Here is a 26,410-nt window from a genome sequence, read left to right on the forward strand (position 1 = left end):
GTGTGTGTGTGTGTGTGTGTGTGTGTGTGTGTGTGTGTGTGTTCGGGGTGGGGGAATGGGGGTTGAGCCCAGAGACATTCTGCCTCAAGTTACAACCCAACCCTATTTATGTCTTTGTTTTGAAACATCACCATGCCCAGCTTTTTTTTTTTTTTTTTTTTTTTAAGGAATGGCTCACTAGAGAAACTTTTAAGTATGCTCATTTACCAGGTCTTACTTAGTTAATTAGAAGAAATCAGGATTTGTCTAGTATTCTTGTCTGGTTGGGGAAATTGCTGGTAGTGAGTGTAGTTTTTCAAGAATTTTGCTAATAAACTTGTTTTATGTAATTATAAAGATATATGAATTTTGATGCTGCAGCTTTTAAACTATCCAACTTAAAATGTCCAATGAGCTATAAAATCATTAATTTGAGAGGTTATGGCTGGAGGAAAAAAAATTTCCATTTAGTTTGAGATGATGTACTTCATAGGTTGCTCAAAATAATGTTATCTCAGAAACAAGCACTTACAAATTGTGGTTTTTGTTTTGGTGAATGCTTAAGTACAAAAACATATATTATGCACAAACACACACACACACACAAACACACACATACATACACACAAAAAACTCAAGATGATCCTTAGACATATGAGGTTAAGACAAGTTCTGCATGGGTATGACTATAGAAAATTTCCAAATATTTAGAAAGGCAGAGGAAACATCATGGTACAAAATGTTTTCTAACAAAGGAAGCAACTACAAAAAGTTTTTATTTACTCAACGTAACCAGTACTACTGATGCAAAACTGAAAACCCAGCAATTTACCCAATACTATTTTCAGAACCTAAACATAAAACTTAATTTTCACTGGGCATGGTTGCGAATGCTTGTAATCCCTGCGCTTGGGAGGCAGAGACAGGAGGATCATGGATTGGTTTAAGAGACCCTGTTTCCAAATAAGAAAAAGTATAAGATAGGTCTGGGAGTGTAGCCTGGAGGTTGAGGGCTCCCAGGAACCCATGTACCACCAAACAAACAAACAAACAAAACAAAACAAACAAACAAAAACTAAAGTCATCTATAAATAGAGATAGTTTAAGTCAGGCGTGGTGGCACACGCTTGTAAATCCCTGCACTTGGGAGGCGGAGACAGGAGGATCACGATGGTTCGAAGTCAGCTGTGCTGCCTTAAGAGACCCTGTTTCCAAATAAAAATATAAAAATAGGTCTGGGAGTGTAGCCCGGAGGTAGAAGGGTTTCCAGGAACCCCAATACCACCAAAATAAAATAAAATAAAATAGAGTTTTAGTTCTCTTTCTATTTGTATTCCTTTGATTTTCTTCTCTTGTGTTATTGCTCTGGATAGAGTCTCAAGTACCATATTGAAAAGTAGTGATAGTAGACATCCTTGTCTTGTTCTTATTTTTAGTAAAACTGTTACAGTGTTTTCCATTTCAATATGATTTTGGCTGTGGGCCTATTGTATATTGCCTTTATGATCTAAAAATATGTTACTTCTATTCTGATTCTCTGCAAAATTTTTAACATGAATGACTATCAGGTTTTGTCAAATGGTTTCTTGAGCATCTATTGAAATACTCATGTGATTTTTGTCTTTAGTTTTATGTGGTTAATCACATAGATTTTTGGGGGGTATATTTTCACTCTAAAGTTGCTTCCTTTGATACATAACACATCATAATTTATCCTTTTATTCAGCCAATCTTTTCAGATATCTAGGGATTACATATTCCATTCAAGGTACCATGCTCAGAAACATAAATGATACAAAGGTGAAGACTGAACAAAATCTACCATCTAGACTCCCTTTTTTTAAGTTTAAGCAATTTTATTATTACAAAGATGGAAAGATAGGACATAGCTTAGAGTAAGCGCTACGCCATAAAGGTTGACATAGTGGGGTGACTTGAAAAGAAGTCATTGAAGTCTTTTGGATACAGAATAGTTTTATACCAAGTTTTCTGAACTGACTAGATCTGCCCCTCTAGACTCTTTATGTCTTTGAAATTTTGCTATACTGGCCTATGTCCATCCTGATGGCAGAAATATTTGTTAGGTATTTTAACCATGAGTCTTGCCCATAGGTAAGTTGACTATATAGTGACATGCTAAAATTTAAAGTCATGCCAGGTGTGGTGGTGCACGCTTGTGTACCTGTTCTTGGGAGGCGGAGACAGGAGGATAGCACAGGTTTGAAGCCAGCCTGGGCTGGGTGGCTTAAGAGACCCTGTTTCCAAACAAAAATATAAAAAAAAAAGATGTCTGGGAGTGTAGCCCAGAGGTAGAAGGGTTTCCAGGAACCCAGTACCACCAAATAAAAAATAAACTAAAGTCACAGTATCCTGTTGTGTGCATTTTTGATAATTATATGAGCCATTTAGTTCTTAAACACAATTACTTTTCTAAATTAAATAATATAAACTTATAATTGAGTGACATATAAAAAGAAAGAAAATAAATAATAAAAATTTATTTTACTACTTTTTACTATTTTCAATGCTTTTGAAAATATTTTTGATTGTAGTGTATTATAGAAATGCTATAAAATGATACCTTGCCTACTATGCTTCTCTTTCCAACTTCACATTCAATAAAAGTGACTTATATTTACAACATAAGGATTGGCAAATCTGTATATCAAGAATTTATTTCTGGAGACTTACTTATTAAACTTTATCAGTATACCAGTGATCATTTATAAAATGGCAATGCCAAGTATATTATCATGGTTTCTTCTCAATCACAATTAGGGTTTAGTTATATCCCACCTCAGCTTCTTAGAGTAGAAAATCAAGCTCCTCATCCCTGTACTTTGCAACATCAGCAAATCTAGAATAACTCCTATTGCCTCTCATTCTTAATATGTGTTCACAATTTTCTGGTACAGTGTTTCTCAAACATGGCTGTACATTGGAATCACCTAAATAACTTGAAAATATTTTAATACCTGTGTCCATCCCTGACCATTTGAATCAGATCATCTTCCAGTGAGAACTGAATATCCTTATTTAAAACAAAAAGTTTATTCCTAAAGTGATTCTAGTTGTATAGCCAAGGCTGAGGGACTACTCAAGAATTTACCAGTAATGTGGTATTGTGGTATAGATCATGTTCTGTTGCTAGGAGAGGATATATTTTGCCACAGAAGAAGTCAGTGTGAGAGAGAAGCAGGTGGCTGTTAGAAATGGGATCAGAGGTTATGCTTAAACAACAGTGATAAAACTAAGGTTCTCTGCAGATGGTCCCTTCATCCTCTTTTCCTTCAGTCTGAAAATAATGCCCTTTCACAGCTGCTTTTTGTGCAGGCAGTGCCCGCTGCTACCTCCTAAGGCTGTAGACTAGGTGAGGGCATCCAGGTCAGAATTGGTGTGGTGGCTGTTTCCTCAAAGATTCTCTGTCTTTGCCTCTTTCCACAGAATCTATTTTAAATCCTTGAAGCTAAAAGTATCTAATTTTGTCCCATTCCTCCATATAAAAGTTTTCATACCCTGCTTCTCCCCTTTCTAAGAAAAGCTACTTTTACCCCCATCCAAAGTATTATTCTTTTCTTTTCTAAGTGGAAAATAATTTCTACTAGTCTCAGGAAACCTTATCATCTTTTATATTGTTTGAAAGAATAAATAACACAAACTACACTCTACAAAGGAAGTTATTTTACGATAGAAATACTTAGATAAATTTATGTGTTTCTGTCTCTATAACTTCAAACTATCATTTATACTGCCACAGTAGTTTCTTTCTTATACATACTGTATTGTATGTCATCAAATAAACACAATCTCTATGTGATGGACGAACTTTATGGTGATTCTCATGATCCCTACATTCTGGTGTTTACAGCTTTGTATAATCCTAACCCTTTAATATTCTATGGGGCCTGTGATTCCTTCTAATAGAATATTCCCAAAGTGATGGATGCCATTCCTCTTATTACAGTATGCTATTTAAAACTTTGTCTTGCTACAAGTCTTTGTCTTTTTGTGGGCTTTGGAGAAGAAAGAAACTCAGCACTGCTATCAGCCACCCATGGGGTAAAGCAGTTTCCATAGTCTAGACTTCTGGAGGATTTGTTGACTGCAGTCTTTTGAGAACCTAAGCAGAAGATCCAATTAAGTCATTTCTAGATTTCCAAGCTGGTTAGTAGTGAATTATTATGCAGCACAGAAACCTGATCGCTCAACTTTCTAATAATTTCCAACACTTTAATATGATATCCACGGCCCTTAAAAGTAGATCCAAACATTTCTTGCTTGCTTGCTCTCTGCCAGTCAACTGAATCAGCCACTCACAGAAAGACCTGTGCACATTTACACTTTTATTCTCATGCATGTATTTAAACTGATCTCCTTCCTTCTTTTCACAGTGAGCAGCTATTTATCATTGAGAGTCAATGTAATAACTACCTCTATTCTATATATAAAAGTGTTTACCATGTAATACCCCCTCCAGGTCTACTTAATTTGTGTGTGTGTGTGTGTGTGTGTGTGTGTGTGTGTGTTTTCTTGTAATATATTTTGTACATGTCTTACAGTTCTTACAGTGCTTATCATGTTATGTCAGGATTAATTTGTGTGTGCTTTTCTTCCGGTACTATGACTTCCCTAAGAATGGTCACTGAGCACTATTTATATTTATATCCCTAGAACTTGGAATAATGTTTTGTCATATATATGTTATCCAATAAATTTTGCTTAATTAAATCAAGTTGATCCCATAGGTAGGGTTTTAGTGTTTGGCACATCATAGGTACAATCAGTTTTTAAATGACTATTTCTACATGTAGTTAATTATATTTTTAGCATTATTTAAGCTGGAAAAGCATAATTGCAGGTTGCTGCAAGTTTCACTTGGTTGCTGAGGCTGGTCTTGAACATATGATCTTTTTGTCTTATCCTCCCAAATACTAAGATTTCAGGTTTGCACTACCATACCCAGCTTCTAATTCTGTTTTTAGCCTGAAAAAAGAACTGAGAATGTGTTTTAGTGGTTGAAGACTATAGGTCACTGGTAGAAAACTTGCCTAGCATGCACAGAGTGAGCTGGGTTTTGATCCCCAGAACCTCAAAAATTATAAATAACTAATTGTATTAAAAATAATCCTAGAAGAAATATAGGGACTCCTACCTCTCCTGAGCCTAAGCCTAAATATGCAAATCTGAGGCCTTGAATTTTGCTAGAAATACCATCTTGGGCAAATGTTAAAATCATCTAAATTTCTTTTATTTTTTAAATTGTATTTATTTATTTTCTTCACCTTTTTCAATTTTTAATTTTTTTTATTTTTATGTGGAACATATTGAAAATGGCATACACTCAGACTATGCTTGTTACCCTCCCTCGCACTTCCCCTTTTCCCCCTCCCACCAATGAGTGTCCAGGTTAACCATGCTACATTTATCTATTTACACAGATTCATTTGTAGTTCCTTCATTAATCATTCTCAGCCTTCTTCCTCTCCTATCCTTACATTCTAGCTTTGGTGAGTTTTCTCCTCCATTCTCCGGAGTCCCTCTGGTATTCTCCCTGCCCAGTACCAAAAAAATTAATAAAAATAAAAATAGTGAAGCTGGACAAGTTGGTACATGCCAATAATCCCAGTACTTGGGAGGCTGAGAAAGGAGGATCATAGATTTGCAGCAAGTCATAGGAATTTAGTGAGGCCTGTTGCAACTTAGTGAGACTTTGTTTCAAAATAAAAAAAATAAAATAGGACTGGAGGCAGAGCTTAGAGGTAGAAGGTGCTTGGGTTCAATCTCAGTACAAATAAATAAATAAATAAATAAATAGTGAAATGCAAAGATTATGATATCTTACATAACACCTAACCAACATTCCACTTTTATTTTTTATTTTTCTTTACTATTTATCTAGCATTTCTATTTTTTGTTGTTGTTGTTGTTTCTTTGTTGTTTTTTTTTTTTTTTTTTTGGTGGTACTGGGGTTCCTGAAAGCCTTTCTACCTCTGGGATACACTCCCAGACATATTTTTATACTTTTTTTATTTGGAAACAGGGTCTCTTAAGCCAGTGCAGCTGGCATCGAAACTGCGCGATCCTCTTCTCTCAGCTTCCCAAGCGCGGGGATTACAAGCATGAGCCACCACGCCTGGCTACATCTATCATTTTTAAATCCAATATTAATAAAGAATATTTGTTTTCTGGGCCTAATCAAATGGTGATAGGGAAATATAGAATAAAGTTATAACTTCTACTAATAAGAAACAGTTATGTAATACATTTTGTAGCTTAAAAAATACTTGAAATTTGGCCTTTACAAATACTCTCAATTAAGAAGGTGAGATCAGAAATATTATTTAAATTATGTAGAATCAATCAGTTGATTACTTAATAGATATATACTGAGAACCTTTTTATTTTTCTGGCAGTACTGGGGGTGGAATCCAGGGGCTTTCTACCTTTGGGCTATACTCTCAGCCCTATATTTTTTATATTTTATTTGGAAACAGGGTCTCATTAATTTGTTGAGAGCCTCACTGAGTAGCTGAGGCTGGCTTCGAACCTGTGTGACTCTCCTGTCTCAGCCTCTCAAGTGCAGGGATTACAAGCATGTGCCATCATGCCCAGCTAAATTGATAACCTTTTTAAATCCGTCATTGAATTAGTATAATATCAAATATTATTTATTTATTTATTTATTTTTCTATTGTAGATATCAGTTCTTGACTTGGTATTTTTATTGAAAATCATCCAGTATATTATAACAAGAACTGCTATTAAACAGCTTTCACTAAAATTGTGGGTTATTTTTAACCATCTATGGCATTCCCTGTTCTCAAAACACATGTCTTACTTTGAAGCCCATTGGGTTTCTCAGAATGAGTATTGCTTTAATTGGTGCATCATAGTCTCACATAATGCAATTTATGTTGATGGTGACATGAATGCACACAGCACTTGGTGCCCCCCAGCCTCCCCATTTTCTTCCTCCCAATGCAGAGTACTTGGATTGACAATCATATATTCACATGCATTCTCAGAATTGATGGTAGTATTTTCCTTAATGAACTTCCGTCTTTCTTCTTCCCTACCATTAAATCTCCTCCTGGTATCCACTGAACTTTCTCCTCCATTATTTGGAGTCTTGCTTTTATCCTAATTACTTCCTATCCTGCACATATTAAAGAAAACATATGACCCATCACTTTCTGGAATTTTGTTATCTCACTTAACATAATGTTCTCCAGGGCATTCATTTTCTTGCAAATGAAGTAATTTTGTTCTTCTTTTTACTGAGTAGAATTCTGTTGTGGGTATTTCCCATAATTTTGTAATCCATTCATCTGCTGATGAATACCTAAGTTGGTTACATAATTTGGCAATTGTAAAATTTGCTGCTATGAACATGAATAGTTCTGTAGTTCTCTGGTTTCAACCTCTGTGGAAACATACACAGTAGTGGTATAGCTAGGTCATATGGTGGATCCACTTCTAGTTTTCTACTAGTTTTCTCCACACTGATCTCCATAGCTGCTGAACTAGTTTGCAATCACACCAAGAGGTCCTATTTCCCCACAACCACACCAACATTTATTTTGCTTCTTTATAATTGGGGTTAGATGGAATCTCAGTGTAGTTTTGATTTCCATCTCTCTGACTGGTAATGATGTTGAACATTTTTTATTTATGTATTGACCATTTGTGATGTGTCTATTCAATTCAGTTTCCCATTTCTTGATTGGGCTATTTGTTTGCTATTGAAAAATTTAAGTTATTTGAATATTCTAACAATATTCTATTACTGTCAGAGGGAAAGCTGGTAAAGATCTTCTCTAATTTTGTATGCTTTCTCTTTAGAGTCTCGATTTCTTTTGATAAGCAGAAACATTTTAGTTTGATGTCATCCCACTTATTTATTCTTGTTTTAATTTCATCAGTCTTGAGCATCTTGTTGAGAAAGTTTCTACCTGTGCCTATATGTTAGAGTGTTAAACCTATGCGCTCCTCTAATACCTTCAAAATCTCTGGTATAACTGTGATATCTTGATTCATCTTGAGATGATTCCTGTGCAGGGTGAAAGGTAAGAATTTACTTTTGTTTTTCTCAAATGAATAGTTAGTTTTCCCACACTATTGGTTGAAAAAGTTGTATTTTCTATAGTGTATGTATTTGACTCCTTTGTTCAAAAATCAATTGATTATAAGTGCATGGATTAGTTTATGTAACTTCTATTCTGTTCCATTGGTCTGTATGTCTTTTATTTTTTTTTTTACCAATACCGTGCTATTTTATTACTATACATTTAAGCATAATTGAAGTCAGAAATTGTGATGTCTCCAACATTAATCTCATTACTAAAAATTACTTTGACTTTTCTAGTCTTTTGTTTCTTCATATAATTTTTTGACTGATTTTTCTAGGTCTATAAAGAATAACATTGTTATTTTGATAAGGATGGCATTGATTCTATAGATCACTCTTAGCAAAATGACCATTATGATATTTATTCTGCCTAACCAAGAGCAAAGAAGATCTTTTCATTTTCTAAGGTTTTCTTCAATTTTCTTCTTTAGTGTTTTGTAATTGTTATTGTAAAGGTTTTTAATTTATTTTGTTTGGTTTTCCTAGATATTTTTTTTTGGTTTTGAGGTTATTGTGAATGAAATTTTTATGTACTTTTTTCTTTGTGGATTCATGGTTGGCAAATAGAAAAGCTATTGATTTCTTTAGGTTGATTTTGTATCCCAGTATTTTGCTGAATTGATTTTTCAGCTCTAGTAATATTTTGGTTGGGATTTTGTGGTCTACTAGATATAGAATCATGTTGTCTGCAAAGAAAAGAATTTTAATTCTTTTTCTATTTTAATTCTTTTGATATTCTTCTCTTGTATTGCTTTTTCAAAAGTTTTCACACCTATATTGAAAGAGTTGTAATGGTGGGCATCCTTTTTCTGTTCCTGATTTTAGAGAAATTTTTTCCAGTTTTTCCCCATTCAATATCTTTTAAGTTTGATATATATTTCCTTAATAACATTGAGATAATTTTATTTTATTTTTTTCCCCCAGGTCTGGGGATGGAACCTGGGGGCATTTGACCTTTGAGCTACACCCACTGCCCTGTTTTTTATTCTTTTTTTGAAACAGAGTCTCATTAAGTTGCAGAAAGCTTCACTAAGCTGTCTGTGAACCATGATCCTCTGGTCTCAGCCTCCCAGAGGCTGGGATTACAAGCATGTGCCACCATGCCCAGTTTGAGATATATTTCTTTTATTTCAATTTTCTGAAATGTTTTTTAAAATGAATGTGTGCTGTATTTTGTCAAATACTGTTTCAGCATTGAATGATATGACCATATGTTTTTGTTCTTAGTTTTATTAACATGGTGAGTAACATGTACTAATTTGTGTATGTTGAACCATTCTTGCTTTCCTGGGATGAAACCAACTTGTCTGTGGTATACAGTTTCTTGATGTAATTTTGAATGTGCATGGCTAGTAATTTGTTTCGATTTTTTTTTTCATCTTTGTTCTTCAATGATAGTGGTCTATATTTTTTTTCTTGAGATATATTTATTTGGTTTTGGTATTATATGATACTGGCCTTATTGAAGGATTTTGAAAGAATTCAATCTCTTTCCATTTCACAGAATAATTTGTGAAGTATTGGATTTAGTTACTTAAAAATGTTATAGAATTCAGCTAGAAACCTATCTGGACCTTGGCTTTTCTTTGATGGCAGAATTTTTATTGCTGCTTCTATTTCTCTGTTTGCCATTGATCAGATTAGGGGTTTTTTGTATGCTCTAGGTTCAATATGAGTAGGTTATATGTGTTTAGAAATATTTCAGTTTTCTCCATGTTTTCAAGTTTATTGGAATATAACTTTTCAAAATGGTTTCTGATAATTCTCTGTATTTCCCCACTGCCTATGGTGATGTTTTCTTTTGTGTTTCTGATTTTAATAATTTGAATTATTTCTTTTGATTCAGTTGGCTAGAGAATTGTGAGTTTTGTCAAATTTTTCAAAGAACCAGATTTTAGATTTGTTGATCCTTTGTATTTTTATTCTTTATTTCATTTATTTTTGCTCTGATTTTAATTATTTTCTGCCTTTTTCTGGCTTTGGGATTAGATTGTTCCTGTTTATCTAGGTCCTTGTGGAGTGCCATTAGGTTGTTGATTTGGTGACTTTGTTTCTCTTACATGAGTACTCACTGCTATTAACTTTTCTTTTAAAACTGCCTTCAAAGTGTCCCATAGATTTTGCTATGTAGTGTCTCTATTTTTGTTTAATTCCAGAAAATTTTTTGTTTCTCTTCTTGTTTCTGTTTTGGTCCATTCCTCATTCAAGATTATTGTATCATTGAATCTCCATGTATGTATGTAATTTGTTTGGTCTTTCTATTTTATTTTTATTTTTATTTTATTGTGATAAAAAGATGCAGGGAATTATATTAAATCTTTTGATTTTGCTGATTCTTGCTTTATGGCCCAGAATGTGGTCTATTTTGGAGAAGTTTCCATGGCCAGCTCTTGTGTATTCAGCTGTTACTGGTTGAAATATTTTTTATAGGTCCATTTGGTTTATAGTGTTCTTTAAGTCTGAAAAGTTTTTACTCATCATTTTTCTTGAAGATCAATCCAGTAGCATGCATTGGAATCTCTCAATATTATAGTATTTGGCTCTATTTGAGACCTGATGTCCTGAAGAGTTTGTTTTACAAATGTGATCATCCCCATATTTGGTGTGTTGATGTTAACTATCATTATATCTTCTTGCTGGATTTTTTCTTTTATTAATAAGAAGTGCACTGCTTTGTCTCTTCTAATGTGTTTTAGCTTAAAGTCTGTTTTATTGGATACAGTGTTGCTATCTCTGCTTGTTTTCATTCTCCATTTGGATGGTATATCTTTTTTCATTTTTTCACATTTAGCCTGAGGATATCTTTGGCTGTAAGATGAGTTTCCTGTGACATTCAGTTTTATTGAAATATGAAATTTGTTTTCTATCATTTAGTGTCCTATATTCTTTTCTTTTTTATTATTATGCAGCATGGGAAGGTCCTCTTTGATCTTGTCTTTATGGGGATATGTATGTTTCCTGCACGTGTATGTCAAAGTCTTTTTCTGTGTTTGGAAAATTCTCAGAAATTATTTCTCTGATGAGATTATGAATACCCATTGTCTATACTTCTATCCCTTCTTCTATGCTTTTTATGCATAAGCTAAGGCTTTTGTATTGTCCTATAATTGTTGGATGTTTAGGTTGTGTTATTATAATGTTTTCTTTTTAGTGTTGACTGTGCTTTTGGTTTTGAATAAACTGTTTTGCAAAAGTGATACTTTAATTTCCACCTAGTTTAGCCAGCCAAATTTGTTTTTATTTTATTTTATTTTCTCTATTTTTTAGGAACTGGGAATGGAGCCCAGGGACATTCTACCTCTGAGCTATAACACCCCAGCCCTATTTTTTGTTTTTTATTTTGAAATAGGGTCTCAATGAGTTGCAAAGGTCCTCACTAAGTAACTGAGGCTTGCCTCAAAACCAGATCCTCCTATCTCAGTCTCCTAAATGCTGGAATTACAAGCATGCATCACCATGCCTGCCTCAAAGTTGTTTTCTATTGCTGTCTTCAATATTAGTATTCTACCTTGTTGAGTCATGGGAGTTTATTGTTTCCTCACTGTTCATTATTCTCATATTTTCAGAGTTCTCAAGTTTATGTTTCTATTGTCTTGTCATCTTCCTCTTTTTGTGTGAATGCTATGTTTATTTGCTTTCCTTTAATAATAAGGTCTATCTATGCTAGAGGTGTATATTCACTCCTACCAACCTGACTCAACTACTCAAAGTTTTGAGTTTGTCCTCCAGAAAATTTTTAACCAGATATAGTTCTTAGTGCAGGTAAGGAGGAGGTTCTGATTAGCTGCAGGTCATTGTACTGTCCTGACACAAACTCAGAAGGTCCAGAGGCTATGATACTCTATTTATGGTCTGCAGCCTGCTGGTTGAGACTTTATGCACCCCAGAGGCCACCACTACTCTGATGATTATGAGCCCATGATACTGAAGAGTGCTGACCTCTGGCTTCTATGACTAGTGGGCTTAGGCTCAGCAAAGCCAGCTATTGTTATGATCTAAACTTATGAGATAGCTCACTGAGCTTTAATGACCTCTGAGACACCACTCCAGATCTGCTTGTAATGGTCATGTGAATTACTTTTTGTTACACACTTATATAATGCATGCCAGGTACAGTCTCTGCTGGGAGAGAGAATATTATGTTCTCAGGTTTTGGCTGTGATCAGGTGCCCTGACCTCTTGGTATAGTCTGGTTAAGATGGCACCTTTGATCACTCCACCCAAAGCCCAAGTTCTGGCAGGAAGAGAATGCATAGTTCTAAGCTGGGGACTTGGATGGCTCAGTTCCTAATCTCCAGGGACATCACTTCTATCTCTAGCAGCTGTACTCCCAGGGGTCTTGCTGGCCTCAGGTGCTGGTTCTTTATGGTGCCCAGACATGGCCAGGTACAAATTCACTGCTTTCAGAGCCTTCAACTCAATAGGTAGGCTGAGCTATTTTTCCTGGGCACCAGTAGTCACTGTTCCACAGTGATCCCTACAGTTTCTACAATGAAACTGTGGGCTGTAACTCTTTTTCATCTTTATCTAGGGGCTATTTACTAAATCCCATTTCTGCTATGTCTGATACTAACCTCCCAAAGTCTCAGCACCCCAGTGAGTCTATTTTTCTGTCACATAAGTTCCTGTGGCCAGGCATGTCCAGCTTCTCACACTGGAATAGATTGTTTACTTATGTTGTTGATGGGTGCTCCACATTACTGCCAGAAGAGATGGGTTTAGTTGCCACTGCAGTGTCTGGCTGGATTGTCTGTTCTGCTAGGGCCCTGTCCAGCATGGGGCAACATGCTGATCTCTTTCTTTTATGGTCTGTAGTTGTCAGCCTCACAAAAATGCACAGTTTCTTTCTGGAGGTCTCTGGGAGTCTCAGTGTTGGAAGCTGCCAGCTCTTCCAAGGCAGCCTAACCCAGATGAGACTGCACTGGTCTCTGGTCTCCATTTCCCCCAGTAGAATGTATGGAATGCTGCACAGGTCTCTGCTCTTCTGGTTCTAGTTTGCTGCTTTTTGACTTTCATTTCTTTGTTGAGTTTTTTCACTGCTTTTCTTCCTTTGTCAAGAAACAGTCTTCCTAGTGGTTGAGTTGTGAATCTCAGCACACTTGAATCCTGCTGACTCATTAGGTTGCCATCTTAGTTCTCAAAATTATTTTGAAGTTAGTAAATAATGTGTACTCTGGGCTTTTTACTTCTTTCACTTAGAAGGGTTAAATCTATAAAAAACTAAAACTTCAGCTTATGAAATTATTTATTAGTCATATTTTAGTGTTAATCTTCAATTTCTCACTTTTCAAAATTTAAGTATTAATTTAAATAGTTAAGTTAAATATATATTTAATTAATTAATATATTTATTATATATTTTTCAGTACTGCAGATGGAAACCAGAGACATTCTGCCATTGAGCTACACCTCCTGCCATATTTTTTTAGTAATTTTTTTTAAACAAAGTCTCACTAATTTGCAAAGGGCTCACTAAGTAGCTGAGGCTGTCTGTGGACTTGTGATCCTCCTGCCTCACCCTCCCAAGTACTGGGATTACAAGCATTCAGCACCATACCAATCTACAAATATATATATATATATATATATATATATATATATATATATATATATATATATATTTTTTTTTTTTTTTTTTTTTTTGGTGGTGGTACTGGGGTTTATAGAAACCCTTCTACATCCGGGCTACACTCCCAGATACCTATTTTTTATATTTTTATTTATTTCAAAACAGGGTCACTTAAGCCAGTGAGGCCAGCTGTGAACCTGCACGATCCTCCTGTCTCTGCCTCACAAGCACGGGTATTACAAGCGTGTGCCACCATGCCCGGCATTACAAGTATTATATTTTAAAATATTATATGGTTAGTTTTAAATCTGTTCAATATAATTTTATATTTTATTATTTTCTGCCTATATTTTTAAGTTTGTTTTTTATTTACCTAGATAGTACAAATATATTTTCATAAATACTTGTTTGTCTGCATATCTGAATCTGTTACTTTTTGGGGGCACTCTATATCTAGTCGCAATAACTAGTTTTGTTACTGCTAAAAATTTAGGTATTAGCGCTGGCGCCATCTGTCCTTGCAGCACCAGGCTCCAGAGAGGAGGGGGACTCAGAATGGAGCTCAAAACCAGAGAGGAGATATGCAGCCCTCACAGCTGAGGGCACAGGAGCAGTGCCATACTGCTAGTGGTGGCAGCAAGTTCACTGGGCCCGCGATGGCTCCAGATCAGTGCACTCAACAACCTACCAGGCTCCAGAGAGGAAGGCTGGACAGGGAGCTGAGGTGAGCAGCTGCGGAACAGCCAGGTGTAATTTGGCAGTTTTTTTCAGCACAAGGAGCATCTAAAGCTCCCAGAGGCTGGGCTCAGCACGCCCTCCAGGAACTCAGAGCAGAGCTCAAAACCAGAGAAGAAATACACCAGTCTCATGGCCAGCTCATGGCAGTAGTGCCATATTACCAGCAGTGGCAGCAGGGAATTCACTGAGTACGCAAAAGCTACATATCAGCACACTCAACAACCATGAGTCAAATTGCAGGCCCTATAGGAGAAGTCACAGAACTGAACCCCCAGTGACTTGCACAGTTTTGATAGTCTCTCTGGGTCTGAGATTTTGCAGTCCAACCCAGTGGGGGATTGGCGGTGGCAGAGATATCACAACCTAGTCGCAGCTCCCTGTGGGAGAACGCCCAGTGTGGCACTCCATGGTCTTGCAGTGTTGATTAACTCCTTGGGTCTGAGACTTTGCAATACGACCCAGTAAAGAAGTAGTAGTGACTGAGATTACCACAGACTGAAATTCAGAGCACCCTAAGTAAAGTTGTAATGATCAAGGGAAGAACCCAGAGAAGGCACAAACTTCTGAAATCATGGGAAAGAGGAATAATAATGGAGCAATGAATGCCCACAATCTCACAACATAAGAGCCTGATAACACAGAAATTCAGAGATATCTAGAAGATCAAATCAGGAAAATAACTGTAGAAATAATACAGGACCTTTGAAAAGAATTTAGAGAGTCTAAAAGAAATAAAGGATGCAATCATTAAAGTAAAGTTCTGAATTCAAAGTATAAAGAATTGATTAGACCACATGGGGATTTTCTATTTCCGGGCTATACTCCCAGACCTATTTTATATTCTTATTTGGAAACAGGGTCTCACTAAGTTGCTGAGAGCCTCACTAAGTATCTGAGGCTGGCTTTGAACCTGCGCGATCCTCCTGTCTCAGCCTCCCAAGCTCAGGGATTACAAGCGTGCGCCACCATGCCCGGCTCATACCTGACTTTAAACTATACTACAAAGCCATTGTAATAAAGAAAAGCATGGTACTGGCACAAAAAGAGATACATAGACCAATGGAACAGAAGAGAAGGCCCAGAAACAAGTCCACGCACTTTCAGCCAATTAATTTTTGACAGAGGGGCCAAAAAAATACACTGGAAAAAAGATATCCTGTTCAACAAATGGTGTTGGCAAAAATGGTTAACCATATGCAGAAAACTGGAATTTAATCCCACTTTCTCACCCTGCACAAGAGTCAATTCAAGATGGATCAAAGACTTGGAAATCAAACCAGAAACCTTGAAGCTTCTTGAAGGTCCAACACTGCAACACATAGGCACAGATAAACACTTTCTCAACAAGACCCTAAAGGCACAACAAATTAATAGGCGAATCAATATGTGGGATTCCATGAAACTGAAGAGCTTCTATTCAGCAAAGGAGACTGCTAAGAACCTCAATCGAGAGCCAACAGAATGTGAGAAGATTTTCACCACCTACACCTCTGATAGAGAACTAATATCAAGAATATACTGAGAACTCAAGAAACTCAACACTAAGAAAACAAAGCATCCATAACAAAATGGGCAAATGAACTAAATAGACACTTCACAAGAGAAGAAATTCAAATGGCCAATAAATGCATGAAAAAAATGCTCAACATCATTGGCAATCAGAGAGATGCAAATCAAAGCCACCCTGAGATTTCACCTAACTCCAACTAGAATGGCAATCATTCAAAACACAAACAACAACAGATGCAGGTGAGGATGTGGAGAAGTGGGAACTCTAAAACCTTGTTGGTGGGATTGCAAATTAGTGCAACCACTTTGGAAAACAGTATGGAGCATCCTCAGAAGAATAGGAACAAATCTACCATTTGATCCAGCAATACCACTTCTGGATATTTACCCAAAACATAGGAAACCAAACTACCAAACTAATGCATGTGTATCTATGTTCATAGCTGCACAATTCACCATAGACAAACTATGGAACCAGCCAAGATGTCCATCAACAGATGAATGGATTACAAAACTGTGGGATATGTACACAATGGAATTTTACTCAGCCATTAAAAAAACTCAATTACATCATTTTCTGGGAAATGGATGGAACTTGAGGGCATTATGCTAAGTGAGATTAGTCAGTCACACAAAATAAGAAACCAGATGCTTTCCCAAATATGTGAAATCTAAGGAGAAATGGGTCATAGGAGGAACTCTAGATGAAAAAGAACATCCTATAGAGGAGCAAACAAAACAACCTAAAGGAGGAGAAAGGAGAGGAGAAGAAGGAAATTCTCTCAAACACACAATGTACTTAAACATATCGAAGTCAACCACTAAGACAAGCAAGGGAGGAGGGATGGGGAGGGAATGGGGTGGGAATTGGGTAGGGGTTAAATGAGTGATGTGTACATGTATGTACACACAAGTTTTTTACCCCAATATGATGTATGAATATAATGCACCAATAAAAAATTTAAAAATTTAAGTATTATCTATTCAATTTTATTAGGACATTAATTTTCAGAAATATATATATATATATATATATATATATATATATATATATATATATATTTGGACTAGTATTATGGTGATTTTCTTTATAAAGAATTCATTTTATTTTTATAAGATATGTAAGAAAATATTCACCAAAAGGCCATTCTGAAATAATTCAATATTTTGCCATTTTCTCAACCATACATATGCTATAAATTTAGATTGCAAGTACATGTAGAGATTACTCTCAATAAGAGGTTTTCAGCTCATGTTCTCCTTAACAATAACATGTGTGTGTTCATATATATATGTATTACTTACAATAATAAGTATAAATGGCATAAAGAAATTTGAGTATTTGAGAACTCAACTGACACTTGGTAAATATTCAACTCAACCTGAATCTGCCTCAGTCACTCTGATTTACAGAACTTATGAAGTGTTTCAAATAATCCAGCAAGTCTGTGAGTTTAAATAAGAGAATTTTTCCTATATTTTATTTGAGTGACTTATAGAAAAATCGAGGCAAATTTGAAAGATCTAAGAAGGCATAAGTTTGTTGGAAAAAGAACTTATAAAATATTTAAATTTTCATTATGGAAATTGTGAATGTTTAGAGTGGATTATGGAAAATTGTTGAAGTTGTTGTAGAATAAAGTGAAAGCTTTTTTCTGAGATTATTTTGCCAACAGTGGGTAGAATTGTTTTAATTATTTATAAAAATCTAGAGCTAAATATATCAGTAGAGTTTGAGTAGGGAAAAACAATTGAAAATAAAGGTTTTGAACTAAAGTATTGGTACTGAGAATGAATAAAAGGAAGTGATATAAAAATTGCCTTAGGGTATGAATGAAAAGCATATAACAATTGATGATAGTATGAAGGAGAAGGAAGTAAGGATTCATGGCCTTAATTATGAGGTGTCACATCATAAAAACTTCTGCCCCAAAACTCATTAAAACTGAAGAACATTATAAGGGATGAAGTGATAACAGATTCAAATTCACAACTATTTTGCAGCACTGAAAATTTCTACAAGTCTGGGAGAAGAAAACATCAAGGAAGAGCTTTTTTTTTTTTAAGTTGTTTTAAATAATACATAAAATGAATAATAAAATATACAATGTATAAATATATCTTATGTCTCATCAAGAAGCCAAATACTTTCATATTTAATATTTATTCTTTTTATTAGTAAATTGTCAACAACAATAAGTGTATATGAGCATTGAAAACTACAGTATAAAGGGGGATTGCATACTGAAAAGTAGTAAAAAGCAAATCAACTTTTTCACATGCACTTATAATATTTTGAATTACCATTATGACTGTTTTCATTGCTACTTTATCAGAGAAAGTAAGATTTGGGCATATCAAAGGTAATTTTTTACAGGTTATAAAAGGAAAAAATATCTTTAAAAATTTTATAGCCGGGCGTGGTGACACACGCTTGTAATCCCCGCGCTTGGGAGGCAGAGACAGGAGGATCGCGCAGGTTCGAAGCCAGCCGCGCACGTTGGCTTAGGAGACCCTGTTTCCAAATATAAAAATGTAAAAATAGGTCTGGGAGTGTAGCCCGGAGGTAGAAGGGCTTCCAGGAACCCCAGTACCACCAAAAAAAAAAAAAAAATTATAAAATTTCTCTCTACTTAGTAAAATAGTTGCTACTTCTGAATGCTTCAGTTTATTGTTGAATAAAAATTAAATACATAATACCCAGAAAAAAACTTTTAATTGCTTAAAACGAATAAACCAAGATGACAGAATGAACGGCCAACTTACCACATCAATACATGCAAAAATAATTTACATTATTTTTCTATGTTCATTTTAGGACAGAGCCCACAACTGAGCAATAAAAGAAGTGAAACATTTTAATAAATCAAAAAATTTTTTTTTGTGGTACTGGGGATGGAACCCTTCTACTTTCGGGCTACGCTCCCAGACCTATTTTTATATTTTTTTATTTGGAAACAGGGTCTCTTAAGCCAGTCTTGCTGGCTTCGAACCTGCGCGATCCTCCTGTCTCTGCCTCCCAAGTGAGGGGACTACAAGTGTGCGCCACATGCCCGGCTATAAAGCAACTTCTAATATGTGACAAACTTGTCATTTAAGCATTAAATTTATACCTAATAACAATAACAGTCTGAGTATATTTCTTCTGTGCTTTTATTTGTTTTCTTTGTACTTACCTATTATGTGGCCTGTGACAACCTAGGAATAGTGAAGCAATTAATCTACTAGCCTTAAGATAGCAATATTTGATGAATGTGAGGCAGATATATTTAATATTTTTATATTATATAGTTCAGGAATAAAGAAAGTACCTCAATATGTAAAGATTTCATAAGTATTTGTAACATGTTGCTACATGTCAAGGTCAGAAAAATGTTTCTTTTCTCATACACTCTACCAGACTATTTCTTTCAGTCCTCCAGCAAGAAGAGTAGCAGCAACATTATTGAATCAAATCTGAAAAATTACTTTGGCTTCAACTTATCTGAAGTGAAATGTTATTATACTGTGCTCAATGGAAAAAGATTCACCTTCTTGGTAGTTTGAGATGTGTTTTCTAAATTGCCTTTCACTCTCAATAAATAGCATGAAGACAATCAATATACTTTTTCTGACAATTTAGGTAATTATAAATAAAAAAAAATATGTCACAGAGCTTTTCCTCAATTTTCACCTGTGCTTTTCAAAGCATGACCCTTGTCGAACTGCCTCTATTCACTGTGATGAAACTATGGCATATTTAGCCTAGAAAGAAAATGCAGTTCATTTCAGCCCCTCACCAGATGTGCACAGGAATACCCACCTGGATCTGGTGACCATGCAAGTGGGAGTGTGGGGATTATTAAAAAAAAAAAAAAAAACTTTGGCTTGCCTGGGTACCTTGCTTAAGAAGAGGTCTGGCCAGAGGTGAGCAACCTAAATCTGCCTTTACTGATGCTTATGCATTGACTGATGAAATGAAACTAAATGCTGTTCTCCAAGAAAACTTCATGTGCTAGAAACACTTGCATATTTTTAGCAAATTGAAGACAGTAGACAAGTCTCCTACCCTGAGGCAAGATGTTTATACCAACAGTACTTTAGGGCAGGAGAAAAAACTAAAAATCAACTAGATCCAAAACTCCCCCTTTTCCTAAGAAAGTAGAGACACTTTTAAGATGTGGAGTCACAATAAAAAGAAAAATTTGAGACAAAATTTAAACTGTACAGCAACTAATGGGACTTAAGTAATTCTATTATATAGGTGCTTATCTGAATTTACTAGAAAAAAGGGAGAATGATCTATTTTGGGAAAGGACAGTTTAATAATAGCTTCTAGAGTTGTAGAAAAAAGAAAAGTACTTACAGTTACAAGACAGAAATAAATTTTATTATTTTATGTAATATAAAAATATTAAATATATCTGCCTCACATTCATCAAATATTGCTATCTTAAGGCTAGTAGATTAATTGCTTCACTATTCCTAGGTTGTCACAGGCCACATAATAGGTAAGTACAAAGAAAACAAATAAAAGCACAGAATATACTCAGACTGTTATTGTTATTAGGTATAAATTTAATGCTTAAATGACAAGATTGTTTGTCACATATTAGACGTTGCTTTATAGCCGGGCATGTGGTGCACACTTGTAATCCCCTCACTTGGGAGGCAGAGACAGGAGGATCGTGCAGGTTCGAAGCCAGCCTTGCTGGCTTAAGAGACTCTGTTTCCAAATAAAAAAATATAAAAATAGGTCTGGGAGCGTAGCCCGAAAGTAGAAGGTTCCATCCCCAGTACCACAAAAAAAAATTTTTTTTGCTTTATTAAAATGTTTCACCTCTTTTATTGTCTAAAATCATCTAAGTCAAACATTATATACATATATAATTAAATGTGTTTAATTAACACATTTAATATATATATATATATATATTGCTATCTACCTTTGGTTATAAATTAAATGTGTTTAATTAACACATTTAATATATATATATATATATATATATATATATATATATATATATATATTGCTATCTACCTTTGGTTATAAATCTTAAAACATGATCCATTAAGCAACAACTATGCTCCTTAATACCTAGTAAGATTTTGTTAGAGGATACTTTTCAGTTAGTCATACTGCACTTCTCTATTTAACTCCAAATATGGAATAATACATGAACTTTTTTCATCTCTTTCTTGAGAGAATATTTCAGATTCACTGAAAACTACTAGATAAAAGAACAGACAGTTTTTTGTAGATTTTTTTCAAAGGAAAATTTATTTTTGAAAGTATGAGGTATTTCCATGTTCATGTGGATCACATTTCTTCTCTGTGTTAGAGTCCTGACCTGTTCCTGTGTTATGTCTTGCTTTCTTTCCAGTCTTTTCTGCTTTCTTTTCATCTTTCGCCTTGTTAAGTTGTGTCTTATGTGCAGGATTAGACCTAAAATTTTTGACTTTTTTTCTCACCCTTTTTTAAATCAAGGCTGATCACAATCAGGTAGCTAGAGAAGTGAGGAGCCTGAAGAAAAAAGTAAAGAGAAGGGCAGGTGAAAGAAAGAAACCAAGACAGGAGCAAATTGAATGAACACAAGCTGGCCTTTTCTTTAGGGATTAGAAAAATTGTTGCTAAAATAAGGAAAATGACTCACACGCTACCTCTGGACTCTTTTTCATTTACACTTTTTTGTTTGCTTTGTAAGCAAAAGTCTTAGCTAACAAAATGGCTACATTTAAAGATTTAAATTTTGATTTTTGAAGTAATAATGGTTTCATTCAGAATTTTTAATGTTCAATACAGAGGAACAGAAGGACCTCTGTTTCAAAAATACTGCAATGAGATAAATCTTCAAATTTTCTCTAAAGTGCTACACTGGATATATAGATAGATAATAGTGTTTTAGATTGAATATGTATCTTCATTTCATAATTTTTTCTTTCAAACTTATATCCAATAATAAGCAGTTTGACTTAATTCAACCCCTTTTTGTTCCTTGTTTAACTAAAAAGGAAAGTAATACATTTTAGCTTTGCTTTGCTTGACATTAAAATATTGACCTACCAACCTTCCCTGCTTTCTGAAATTCTGGTTGTAATAGAATAGAAATAGACTCCAGCAATTTCCTCAACCCCCCTGTTCAGAAGATGGTAATTTATTAATTATAGATGAGGAATCTGATCCTTGTTTCACCTTGATAATCAAAGGCACTCTGGGAGGTCTATTAGAATTAGTTTTTGGTGGGCTGATTAGCTTAACATTAAGACAGAAAATTTTCAAATGCTATATTTAGAAGTGGGTCAGAAGAAAGAAGAAATATATTTGTATATTTAAGAAAATAAAAGATTTTTAAACAAGAACTGTTTATTCTCTTTTGCCCAAAATAATAACTTGGGAACTTTACTATTAATTAAACACATTTAATTATTTCCATAACTTTCATATATGTGTTAGAAACATAGTTCTGAAAAGCTTTCTAAAGTCTATCATTATAGAAACTACCATTATATGATTTTACTAAGTAATATAAACTGCAAACTAGAAAGCAAACCTAAAAATAGAGAAGAGTAAGGATGGTTAAAAAGTTGATAAATTAGACAGGTGTGGTGGTGCACACTTGTAATCCCAGCATTTGGGAGGCTGAGACTGGAGGATCGCGGTTCACGGACAGCCTCAGCTACTGAGTGAGGCCCTCCGCAACTCAGTGAGACCCTGTTTCAAAATAAAGAATTAAAAATTGGGCAGGAGGTGTAGGTTGGACGTCGAATTCCTCTGGGTTCCATCCTCAGACCTGAAAAAAAAAAGTTGATAAATTATGAAGAAACTTTGTTTTGTCTTTTTGCCTGGGAATAATTGCTAATATAGTTAAAGTAGCCTGTTTGTCTAAAAAAATCAGTAGTAGTAAAAAACTACTTCAGTTAAAAAATGGAAAATATACCTAAATAGACATCTCTCTCAGTATAAGGCCTATAAATGACTAAAAGGCACATAAAATGCATATTATTACTAGCCATGAGCAAAATGCAAATCAAAACCACCATGAAATAAATATACCTTCTTCTAGTCAGAATGTCCATTATCAAAAAGACTAAAAATAACAACTGTGAGAAAGACATGGTGGCTCATGCCTGTATTCCTAGTACTTGGGAGACAGAGACAGGAGGATCAAAGGTTTGAGACCAGCCTCATCAACTTAGCCAGACTCTGCAACTTAAGACACCCTTTCTCAAAAAAAAAAAAAAAAAAAATAAGGGGGGGGGGCTGAGAGTGTAGTTCAGAGGTAGAATGCCCCTGGGTTCAATTTCTAGTACAAAAAAATAACAATAATAAGTGGCAGGGATGTCGAGAAAATGTCACACTTACACACTAGAAATGTACATTAGTACAACCATTACAGAAAATAGTACAGATGCTTCTTAAAATATTAAAAGTAAATCTACCATATGACCCAGGAATCCCTGTTTTAGGCAAAGGAAATAAATCTGGTCTGTAAAAGATTCAGCTGTGCTTTTGTGTCCATTGCAGCCTTGTTCACAGCAGCCAAGAAATGGAAATGACCTAATTGTTCATCAACTGATGAAGGAATAAAGAAATACCATTTGGCTGTACAAAGAATGAAGTTATTGGGATTCATAACAGTATAGATGGAACTGGAAAGCATTATGATAAGTGAAATAAACCAGATACAGAAAGACAAATATTGCATCTCACTCACATGTGAAATATGAAAAAGTAGATCTCATAAATTGAGGGTAAAATTGAGTTTATAAGAGTTTGGAGATAGTAAGACCAGGGAAAAATGGAAAAAATGGTTCAACAATGCTTATTAACTTATAGTTAGAAATAAGAAATTCTGGGATGATGTTGTACCATAGGATGACTATAAAAGAACTAATGTGTTGGACACTTTTAAAAAAACTAGAATAAGCTGGGTGTGGTGGCACACTCTTGTAATCCCAGTGCTTGGGAGGCTGAGACAGGAGGATCGCACAGGTTCAAAGCCAGCCTCAGCTACTTAGTGAGGCTCTCAATCACTCAGTGAGACCCTGTTTCCAAATAAAATATAAAATAGGTCTGGGAGTATAGCCAGGAGGTAGAAAGCCTCTGGGTTCCACCTACAGTGCCACACACACACACACACACACACACACACACACACAGCTATATAACCTGGGCATGGTGTCACAGGCTTGTAATCCCAGCACTTGGGAGGCTGAGACAGTAGGATCACACAGGTCTGAATTCAGCCTCAGTTACTTAGGTTCTCAGCAACTTAGTAAGACCCTATTTCTAAATAAAATATAAAAGAGGTCTGGGAGTGTATCCTGGAGGTATAAATTCACTGAGTTTCATCCCCATTACCACACTAAAAGGCTATAATAAAGAACTTTTTTAAAAAAAATTACCATTAAGAAGTAATAAATGTTATGTGAGAAATGGTTAACCTCATTTAAACATTACACAAGAATATTTGTCATTTTCATATCAGACCAACTACAAATTGCATATGCTTATTTTGTGTGTGTGGTACTGGGGTTCCTCGAAACCCTCCTACCTCAGGGTTACACTCCCAGACCTATTTTCATAATTTTTATTTGGAAACAGAGTCTCTTAAGCTAGCGAGGACTGGCTTCGAACCAGCGCAATCCTCCTGTCTCTGCCTCCCAAGCTCGGGGATTGAAAGCATGCACCACCACGCCCAACACAAATTGTTTATTCTGCTCTTAATTTTCCTAAAACTTTTTCTGTATAAATGAAAGCTGTCTTATGTAATATTCAGTTGTATAAAAATAGTTATTTTCAATTAAGGTTTATATTCATGAAGGAAGCCATATAAATTTTAATGATCTTCATAGTCTTTGAGATTGATACCAATCACTGTATTGCTAATTATTTTAATGAATTCCTAAAACAAATAGATTGCATGTGTGTGTCTTTCTTCATGTATACATACTGATTTTTACATACAACAAATAATGCTGAAGTAATTGCTGAAAAGGCTGCATAATAAAATTATGTAAATTAAATGATGAGATTTTATTAGTGGTCTACTGACTGCCAGAAACTTTCAGGCTCAGCAATTGATTTTGGTCTAGACTAAGTTGAATCACTTTATCTGTAATTTACTTTATGAAGCTAAAGTCAAGCATAAGAACTGATGAAACAAGAATGGAAAAATGTGAATAATTAAAATGGCTCAAGACTAAGGATTCATATACTTGTTTGTATTTTCAAAATAAATTATCACTTTTCCTCAGTGCCTAGTTTTAAGGGATATTTTTCTTTTAAAAGTCATACAGGCAGCACATGGAGAAAATACCTTCTTTCTTGTTTTAATTGCTAGACAGGCCTATAAACTTCAAATGTGTAAACATTCAGAAATACTTAAGCATGAATAATGAACAAAATTAAAGTGTTTCTGGATAGTAAAATGAAGGTGGAATATATGACTAAGTAGTGGATGAATCAAAATAGTAGAATAAATTATAAATTGCTTAATGTGATGCATATTATTTGACTGAATTCTTATATTAATGATATGACTGGTATGTTTGAAGAAAACTGATTTTTGTGGATATCAACCAAAAAGTGATGTAACTTTTTTTTATACAACTATTAAATTTCTTTAAGTGAGCCAAGTGTGGTGGTGCATACTTGTAATCCCAGTAATTGGGAGGCTGACAGGAAATTCATAGCTTTGTGGCCAGCCCCAGCAGCTACTTAGTGAGGACCTGTACAACTTAGTAAGACTCTGTTTCAAAATAAAGAATAAAATATAAGTGTGGAGATGTAGCTCACAGGTAGAATGATCCTGGGTTCAATCTCCAATAACACTCACACACACACACACACACACACACACACACACACACACACACACATTGTTTTAAGTGTGTATTATAGTACTCAAAGGGATGTTTATACATTAAAAAAAATTTAAAGCAAAAACAAGTAAAATGGAAAGGAGTTAAAAATTATTCTTGCTGGATGTGATGGAATTGGCAGTTTTTTATACATTCATAGCATTGTTTTTATTATTGCAGTCTTTGTGACTTTATCCTCGACCCTTCCTTAATCACTCTTGGTCTCTTCCATGGAGGCTCTGCTCATCTATCTTATAAGTTGCCCTTATTGTTAGATATATCTCTGGCTTCCACATATAAGAAAGAACATACATCTGTTTGTTCTTTTGAACTGGGTGTACTCACTTGGCATAATATTCTCGAGTTCCATTCATTTTCCTGAAAATGGTGTAATTCTGTTCTTCTTTATGGCTGAGTAAATTTTATTGTATACACCAATGTTTTGTGACCCGTTCATCTATTGATGGACATTTAAGCTGGTTCTGTAGTTTGGCTACTGTAATTGTGCTGCTATAAACATGAATATGCACATATTTTTTATTTCATTTCCTTTGGAAAGATGTCCAACAGTGCTGTCACTGGGTCATATGGTAGTTCCATTCTCAACATTCTGAGAAATTTCTGCATTGATTTCCAACAGTGTA

The sequence above is a fragment of the Muscardinus avellanarius genome (assembly GCF_963383645.1).
Source record: "Muscardinus avellanarius genome assembly, chromosome: 5".
Classification (NCBI taxonomy): domain Eukaryota; kingdom Metazoa; phylum Chordata; class Mammalia; order Rodentia; family Gliridae; genus Muscardinus; species Muscardinus avellanarius.